Here is a 6,000-nt window from a genome sequence, read left to right on the forward strand (position 1 = left end):
GATACGCTGTCCGAATGCGTCTGGATGTGCTCCCCTAGCCCGCCTCGAAATGCGCCTGCCAGGTACGATCACCTTCGGCCGCTGCCGACTGGCGGGAAGCCGACACAGCGCGGACGCGCGGCGCTCGCTTGTGCGGTGGTGGTGTAATGGTCAGCATAGTTGCCTTCCAAGCAGTTGATCCGGGTTCGATTCCCGGCCACCGCAGCAGGCTTTTAATTTCGCGTATGAGTACTTTTGCCACGCGCTCTTAAATTATTGTTTTTTCGCCCTCTTACTCGCTGCACACCAGCCCTTAGTGTGTCTCGACTTGTCTCGACTTTGCTCAGCTGACGCGAGAGCTGACGCTCTCAAATCGGCCTATATCAAAACGACAAGCACGAGAAACGACTGAGAGAGGTAAGGAGAGGCGAGGCGATGGACACACAGCACGCCCCCTTCATTTCACGGTGGCGTCTCCCTGACCGAATCGGGCTGTAGCTCCGAAAAGAAAGGAGAAACAAAAATAGGAAGTAAAAGTGCCAATAGTGCCCTGTGTTCCCATGCGCTCACCCGCCCAAGTACTAACAAGGGCCAAAGTTGTTACGCATCGGCAATCGGACATTTTCTTTCATTTTCTCTTTATCGGCTGAGAACCAGTGTATTCAAGATATTATGGCCATTGCCGAGTGAATGCTGTAGCGCTTCCCGACGAGTCGGGTTCGGATCCTCTATCAACTTCCACGCAGGGTGATGATCTTTTGGTCATCACACTCGCCAGCTGAAATCGGCGCTGCCTTGTCGTAGTAGTAAAAGAGTAGTGGCCCGTGGGGGGATCGAACCCACGACCTTCGCGTTATTAGCACGACGCTCTAACCAACTGAGCTAACGGGCCTCGGCATATGCAGATGCTCAGCCCTACGCTGGAAACAGGTGGCATGAAGCCATACACCATTTCTATGGTCGTCGTGTGTCTGCTTCCCTAGTCTATATTCTGCTGACGGTCACGAAACAGTAGCTATATTGCGAGCAGGACGGGAAACGGCCGCTCGGACAGCTCAAACTTGTCACGATTCGTGTGGAAAAAATTCCGTTCCGGTACCGGGAATCGAACCCGGGCCTCCTGGGTGAAAGCCAGGTATCCTAGCCACTAGACCACACCGGATGTGGCCGTTCCGTTAGACCGTTCGTACGGTCGCTTGTCGCATTTCGTGTCGAGTGCCGCGTCGGCGCCCCTCTCTCTTTGCGGGCATCTTTGCACATACTGACTGGCAAGGCGCGCACCTCAAACGTCGCAGAGCAATGCTTTTGGCTTCATGCTCTGCTGGGAGAAGAGGGAAAGGGAAGCTGTAAGTAGCAATAACAGGAAGTAAACATTTTCCCGCTGAAGCGTTGTGGATAACAAACAAGAAATACGTTGGCGCCCTAGCTACAGCACCACCATCAGTCACAGAAAATTAAATGCCCCGGGTGAGGATCGAACTCACGACCTTAAGATTATGAGACTTACGCGCTGCCTACTGCGCTACCGAGGCACGGGTGAACCGCTTGTCCTGGAAACTGGGTAAATAGCCTGCCCAATATTAGGCGTAGAGACACTGTACTTCCTCGATAACGTGTTCTGTTGCTACACGTGCACTGCCGGCCCAGTTGATTGCGGTGTTGCTGCAGCTGTTGGCAACGATAGGCAGCACTCCTTGTCGTTAAAGTTCAGTGCCTCGGAGGCACCGGGACACAGCAACTTGTGAGGCCAGGCCGACGCTAGTCTGTAGAACATGATGCGAGCGTCCTAGTGGGGACCCGCGAGTGCTGCGTTCTCGGTTCTTCTCAAGGGAATCCAGCTATACGTTCTTGTGGATCGTGCATCTCAAGCGCGCAAGCCACGCGGCAGCATTATCGCGGGAAAAGCAAGATGATGCATCGGCCGGGAATCGAACCCGGGCCGCCCGCGTGGCAGGCGAGCATTCTACCACTGAACCACCGATGCCCGGGCCAGCGGTAACTTGACGCTGCTTCCCGAGCAGATGTCTCAAGGGAAAGTGGGACTGCCGTCAAGCGCCGTAGCATTCTGTGGAAAAGATGCTGCAGACGCTGAATCCTGCACTGCACTGCTTAAAAATGCCGCCAGAACGCGGTCCTCTGCGTACTCTTGCGTCGCCGGCGCCCAACTCTTGCCAAAGGATGCGAAATGTGCGCGGATACGCTGTCCGAATGCGTCTGGATGTGCTCCCCTAGCCCGCCTCGAAATGCGCCTGCCAGGTACGATCACCTTCGGCCGCTGCCGACTGGCGGGAAGCCGACACAGCGCGGACGCGCGGCGCTCGCTTGTGCGGTGGTGGTGTAATGGTCAGCATAGTTGCCTTCCAAGCAGTTGATCCGGGTTCGATTCCCGGCCACCGCAGCAGGCTTTTAATTTCGCGTATGAGTACTTTTGCCACGCGCTCTTAAATTATTGTTTTTTCGCCCTCTTACTCGCTGCACACCAGCCCTTAGTGTGTCTCGACTTGTCTCGACTTTGCTCAGCTGACGCGAGAGCTGACGCTCTCAAATCGGCCTATATCAAAACGACAAGCACGAGAAACGACTGAGAGAGGTAAGGAGAGGCGAGGCGATGGACACACAGCACGCCCCCTTCATTTCACGGTGGCGTCTCCCTGACCGAATCGGGCTGTAGCTCCGAAAAGAAAGGAGAAACAAAAATAGGAAGTAAAAGTGCCAATAGTGCCCTGTGTTCCCATGCGCTCACCCGCCCAAGTACTAACAAGGGCCAAAGTTGTTACGCATCGGCAATCGGACATTTTCTTTCATTTTCTCTTTATCGGCTGAGAACCAGTGTATTCAAGATATTATGGCCATTGCCGAGTGAATGCTGTAGCGCTTCCCGACGAGTCGGGTTCGGATCCTCTATCAACTTCCACGCAGGGTGATGATCTTTTGGTCATCACACTCGCCAGCTGAAATCGGCGCTGCCTTGTCGTAGTAGTAAAAGAGTAGTGGCCCGTGGGGGGATCGAACCCACGACCTTCGCGTTATTAGCACGACGCTCTAACCAACTGAGCTAACGGGCCTCGGCATATGCAGATGCTCAGCCCTACGCTGGAAACAGGTGGCATGAAGCCATACACCATTTCTATGGTCGTCGTGTGTCTGCTTCCCTAGTCTATATTCTGCTGACGGTCACGAAACAGTAGCTATATTGCGAGCAGGACGGGAAACGGCCGCTCGGACAGCTCAAACTTGTCACGATTCGTGTGGAAAAAATTCCGTTCCGGTACCGGGAATCGAACCCGGGCCTCCTGGGTGAAAGCCAGGTATCCTAGCCACTAGACCACACCGGATGTGGCCGTTCCGTTAGACCGTTCGTACGGTCGCTTGTCGCATTTCGTGTCGAGTGCCGCGTCGGCGCCCCTCTCTCTTTGCGGGCATCTTTGCACATACTGACTGGCAAGGCGCGCACCTCAAACGTCGCAGAGCAATGCTTTTGGCTTCATGCTCTGCTGGGAGAAGAGGGAAAGGGAAGCTGTAAGTAGCAATAACAGGAAGTAAACATTTTCCCGCTGAAGCGTTGTGGATAACAAACAAGAAATACGTTGGCGCCCTAGCTACAGCACCACCATCAGTCCACAGAAAATTAAATGCCCCGGGTGAGGATCGAACTCACGACCTTAAGATTATGAGACTTACGCGCTGCCTACTGCGCTACCGAGGCACGGGTGAACCGCTTGTCCTGGAAACTGGGTAAATAGCCTGCCCAATATTAGGCGTAGAGACACTGTACTTCCTCGATAACGTGTTCTGTTGCTACACGTGCACTGCCGGCCCAGTTGATTGCGGTGTTGCTGCAGCTGTTGGCAACGATAGGCAGCACTCCTTGTCGTTAAAGTTCAGTGCCTCGGAGGCACCGGGACACAGCAACTTGTGAGGCCAGGCCGACGCTAGTCTGTAGAACATGATGCGAGCGTCCTAGTGGGGACCCGCGAGTGCTGCGTTCTCGGTTCTTCTCAAGGGAATCCAGCTATACGTTCTTGTGGATCGTGCATCTCAAGCGCGCAAGCCACGCGGCAGCATTATCGCGGGAAAAGCAAAATGATGCATCGGCCGGGAATCGAACCCGGGCCGCCCGCGTGGCAGGCGAGCATTCTACCACTGAACCACCGATGCCCGGGCCAGCGGTAACTTGACGCTGCTTCCCGAGCAGATGTCTCAAGGGAAAGTGGGACTGCCGTCAAGCGCCGTAGCATTCTGTGGAAAAGATGCTGCAGACGCTGAATCCTGCACTGCACTGCTTAAAAATGCCGCCAGAACGCGGTCCTCTGCGTACTCTTGCGTCGCCGGCGCCCAACTCTTGCCAAAGGATGCGAAATGTGCGCGGATACGCTGTCCGAATGCGTCTGGATGTGCTCCCCTAGCCCGCCTCGAAATGCGCCTGCCAGGTACGATCACCTTCGGCCGCTGCCGACTGGCGGGAAGCCGACACAGCGCGGACGCGCGGCGCTCGCTTGTGCGGTGGTGGTGTAATGGTCAGCATAGTTGCCTTCCAAGCAGTTGATCCGGGTTCGATTCCCGGCCACCGCAGCAGGCTTTTAATTTCGCGTATGAGTACTTTTGCCACGCGCTCTTAAATTATTGTTTTTTCGCCCTCTTACTCGCTGCACACCAGCCCTTAGTGTGTCTCGACTTGTCTCGACTTTGCTCAGCTGACGCGAGAGCTGACGCTCTCAAATCGGCCTATATCAAAACGACAAGCACGAGAAACGACTGAGAGAGGTAAGGAGAGGCGAGGCGATGGACACACAGCACGCCCCCTTCATTTCACGGTGGCGTCTCCCTGACCGAATCGGGCTGTAGCTCCGAAAAGAAAGGAGAAACAAAAATAGGAAGTAAAAGTGCCAATAGTGCCCTGTGTTCCCATGCGCTCACCCGCCAAGTACTAACAAGGGCCAAAGTTGTTACGCATCGGCAATCGGACATTTTCTTTCATTTTCTCTTTATCGGCTGAGAACCAGTGTATTCAAGATATTATGGCCATTGCCGAGTGAATGCTGTAGCGCTTCCCGACGAGTCGGGTTCGGATCCTCTATCAACTTCCACGCAGGGTGATGATCTTTTGGTCATCACACTCGCCAGCTGAAATCGGCGCTGCCTTGTCGTAGTAGTAAAAGAGTAGTGGCCCGTGGGGGGATCGAACCCACGACCTTCGCGTTATTAGCACGACGCTCTAACCAACTGAGCTAACGGGCCTCGGCATATGCAGATGCTCAGCCCTACGCTGGAAACAGGTGGCATGAAGCCATACACCATTTCTATGGTCGTCGTGTGTCTGCTTCCCTAGTCTATATTCTGCTGACGGTCACGAAAACAGTAGCTATATTGCGAGCAGGACGGGAAACGGCCGCTCGGACAGCTCAAACTTGTCACGATTCGTGTGGAAAAAATTCCGTTCCGGTACCGGGAATCGAACCCGGGCCTCCTGGGTGAAAGCCAGGTATCCTAGCCACTAGACCACACCGGATGTGGCCGTTCCGTTAGACCGTTCGTACGGTCGCTTGTCGCATTTCGTGTCGAGTGCCGCGTCGGCGCCCCTCTCTCTTTGCGGGCATCTTTGCACATACTGACTGGCAAGGCGCGCACCTCAAACGTCGCAGAGCAATGCTTTTGGCTTCATGCTCTGCTGGGAGAAGAGGGAAAGGGAAGCTGTAAGTAGCAATAACAGGAAGTAAACATTTTCCCGCTGAAGCGTTGTGGATAACAAACAAGAAATACGTTGGCGCCCTAGCTACAGCACCACCATCAGTCACAGAAAATTAAATGCCCCGGGTGAGGATCGAACTCACGACCTTAAGATTATGAGACTTACGCGCTGCCTACTGCGCTACCGAGGCACGGGTGAACCGCTTGTCCTGGAAACTGGGTAAATAGCCTGCCCAATATTAGGCGTAGAGACACTGTACTTCCTCGATAACGTGTTCTGTTGCTACACGTGCACTGCCGGCCCAGTTGATTGCGGGTGTTGCTGCAGCTGTT

General features: G+C 54.5%; 14 non-coding genes across 14 annotated transcripts; 3 read left to right on the forward strand and 11 right to left on the reverse strand.

The window, feature by feature from the left end:
• Positions 1-132: 132 nt before the first annotated feature.
• Trnag-ucc lies at positions 133-204 on the forward strand. Its single transcript has one exon. It is a non-coding gene; the product is annotated as a tRNA-Gly (tRNA).
• Positions 205-797: 593 nt separating this feature from the next.
• Trnai-aau lies at positions 798-871 on the reverse strand. The gene has a single exon. It is a non-coding gene; the product is annotated as a tRNA-Ile (tRNA).
• Positions 872-1,069: 198 nt separating this feature from the next.
• Positions 1,070-1,141, reverse strand: Trnae-uuc. Its single transcript has one exon. It is a non-coding gene; the product is annotated as a tRNA-Glu (tRNA).
• Positions 1,142-1,438: 297 nt separating this feature from the next.
• On the reverse strand, positions 1,439-1,511 carry Trnam-cau. Its single transcript has one exon. It is a non-coding gene; the product is annotated as a tRNA-Met (tRNA).
• A 381-nt stretch (positions 1,512-1,892) lies between these two features.
• Trnag-gcc lies at positions 1,893-1,963 on the reverse strand. The gene has a single exon. It is a non-coding gene; the product is annotated as a tRNA-Gly (tRNA).
• A 342-nt stretch (positions 1,964-2,305) lies between these two features.
• On the forward strand, positions 2,306-2,377 carry Trnag-ucc. Its single transcript has one exon. It is a non-coding gene; the product is annotated as a tRNA-Gly (tRNA).
• Positions 2,378-2,970: 593 nt separating this feature from the next.
• On the reverse strand, positions 2,971-3,044 carry Trnai-aau. The gene has a single exon. It is a non-coding gene; the product is annotated as a tRNA-Ile (tRNA).
• A 198-nt stretch (positions 3,045-3,242) lies between these two features.
• Trnae-uuc lies at positions 3,243-3,314 on the reverse strand. Its single transcript has one exon. It is a non-coding gene; the product is annotated as a tRNA-Glu (tRNA).
• Positions 3,315-3,612: 298 nt separating this feature from the next.
• Trnam-cau lies at positions 3,613-3,685 on the reverse strand. The gene has a single exon. It is a non-coding gene; the product is annotated as a tRNA-Met (tRNA).
• Positions 3,686-4,066: 381 nt separating this feature from the next.
• Trnag-gcc lies at positions 4,067-4,137 on the reverse strand. Its single transcript has one exon. It is a non-coding gene; the product is annotated as a tRNA-Gly (tRNA).
• Positions 4,138-4,479: 342 nt separating this feature from the next.
• On the forward strand, positions 4,480-4,551 carry Trnag-ucc. Its single transcript has one exon. It is a non-coding gene; the product is annotated as a tRNA-Gly (tRNA).
• Positions 4,552-5,143: 592 nt separating this feature from the next.
• Trnai-aau lies at positions 5,144-5,217 on the reverse strand. The gene has a single exon. It is a non-coding gene; the product is annotated as a tRNA-Ile (tRNA).
• A 199-nt stretch (positions 5,218-5,416) lies between these two features.
• Trnae-uuc lies at positions 5,417-5,488 on the reverse strand. The gene has a single exon. It is a non-coding gene; the product is annotated as a tRNA-Glu (tRNA).
• Positions 5,489-5,785: 297 nt separating this feature from the next.
• Trnam-cau lies at positions 5,786-5,858 on the reverse strand. Its single transcript has one exon. It is a non-coding gene; the product is annotated as a tRNA-Met (tRNA).
• Positions 5,859-6,000: the final 142 nt, after the last annotated feature.

The sequence above is a fragment of the Schistocerca americana genome, unplaced genomic scaffold, assembly GCF_021461395.2.
Source record: "Schistocerca americana isolate TAMUIC-IGC-003095 unplaced genomic scaffold, iqSchAmer2.1 HiC_scaffold_955, whole genome shotgun sequence".
NCBI classification, from domain to species: domain Eukaryota; kingdom Metazoa; phylum Arthropoda; class Insecta; order Orthoptera; family Acrididae; genus Schistocerca; species Schistocerca americana.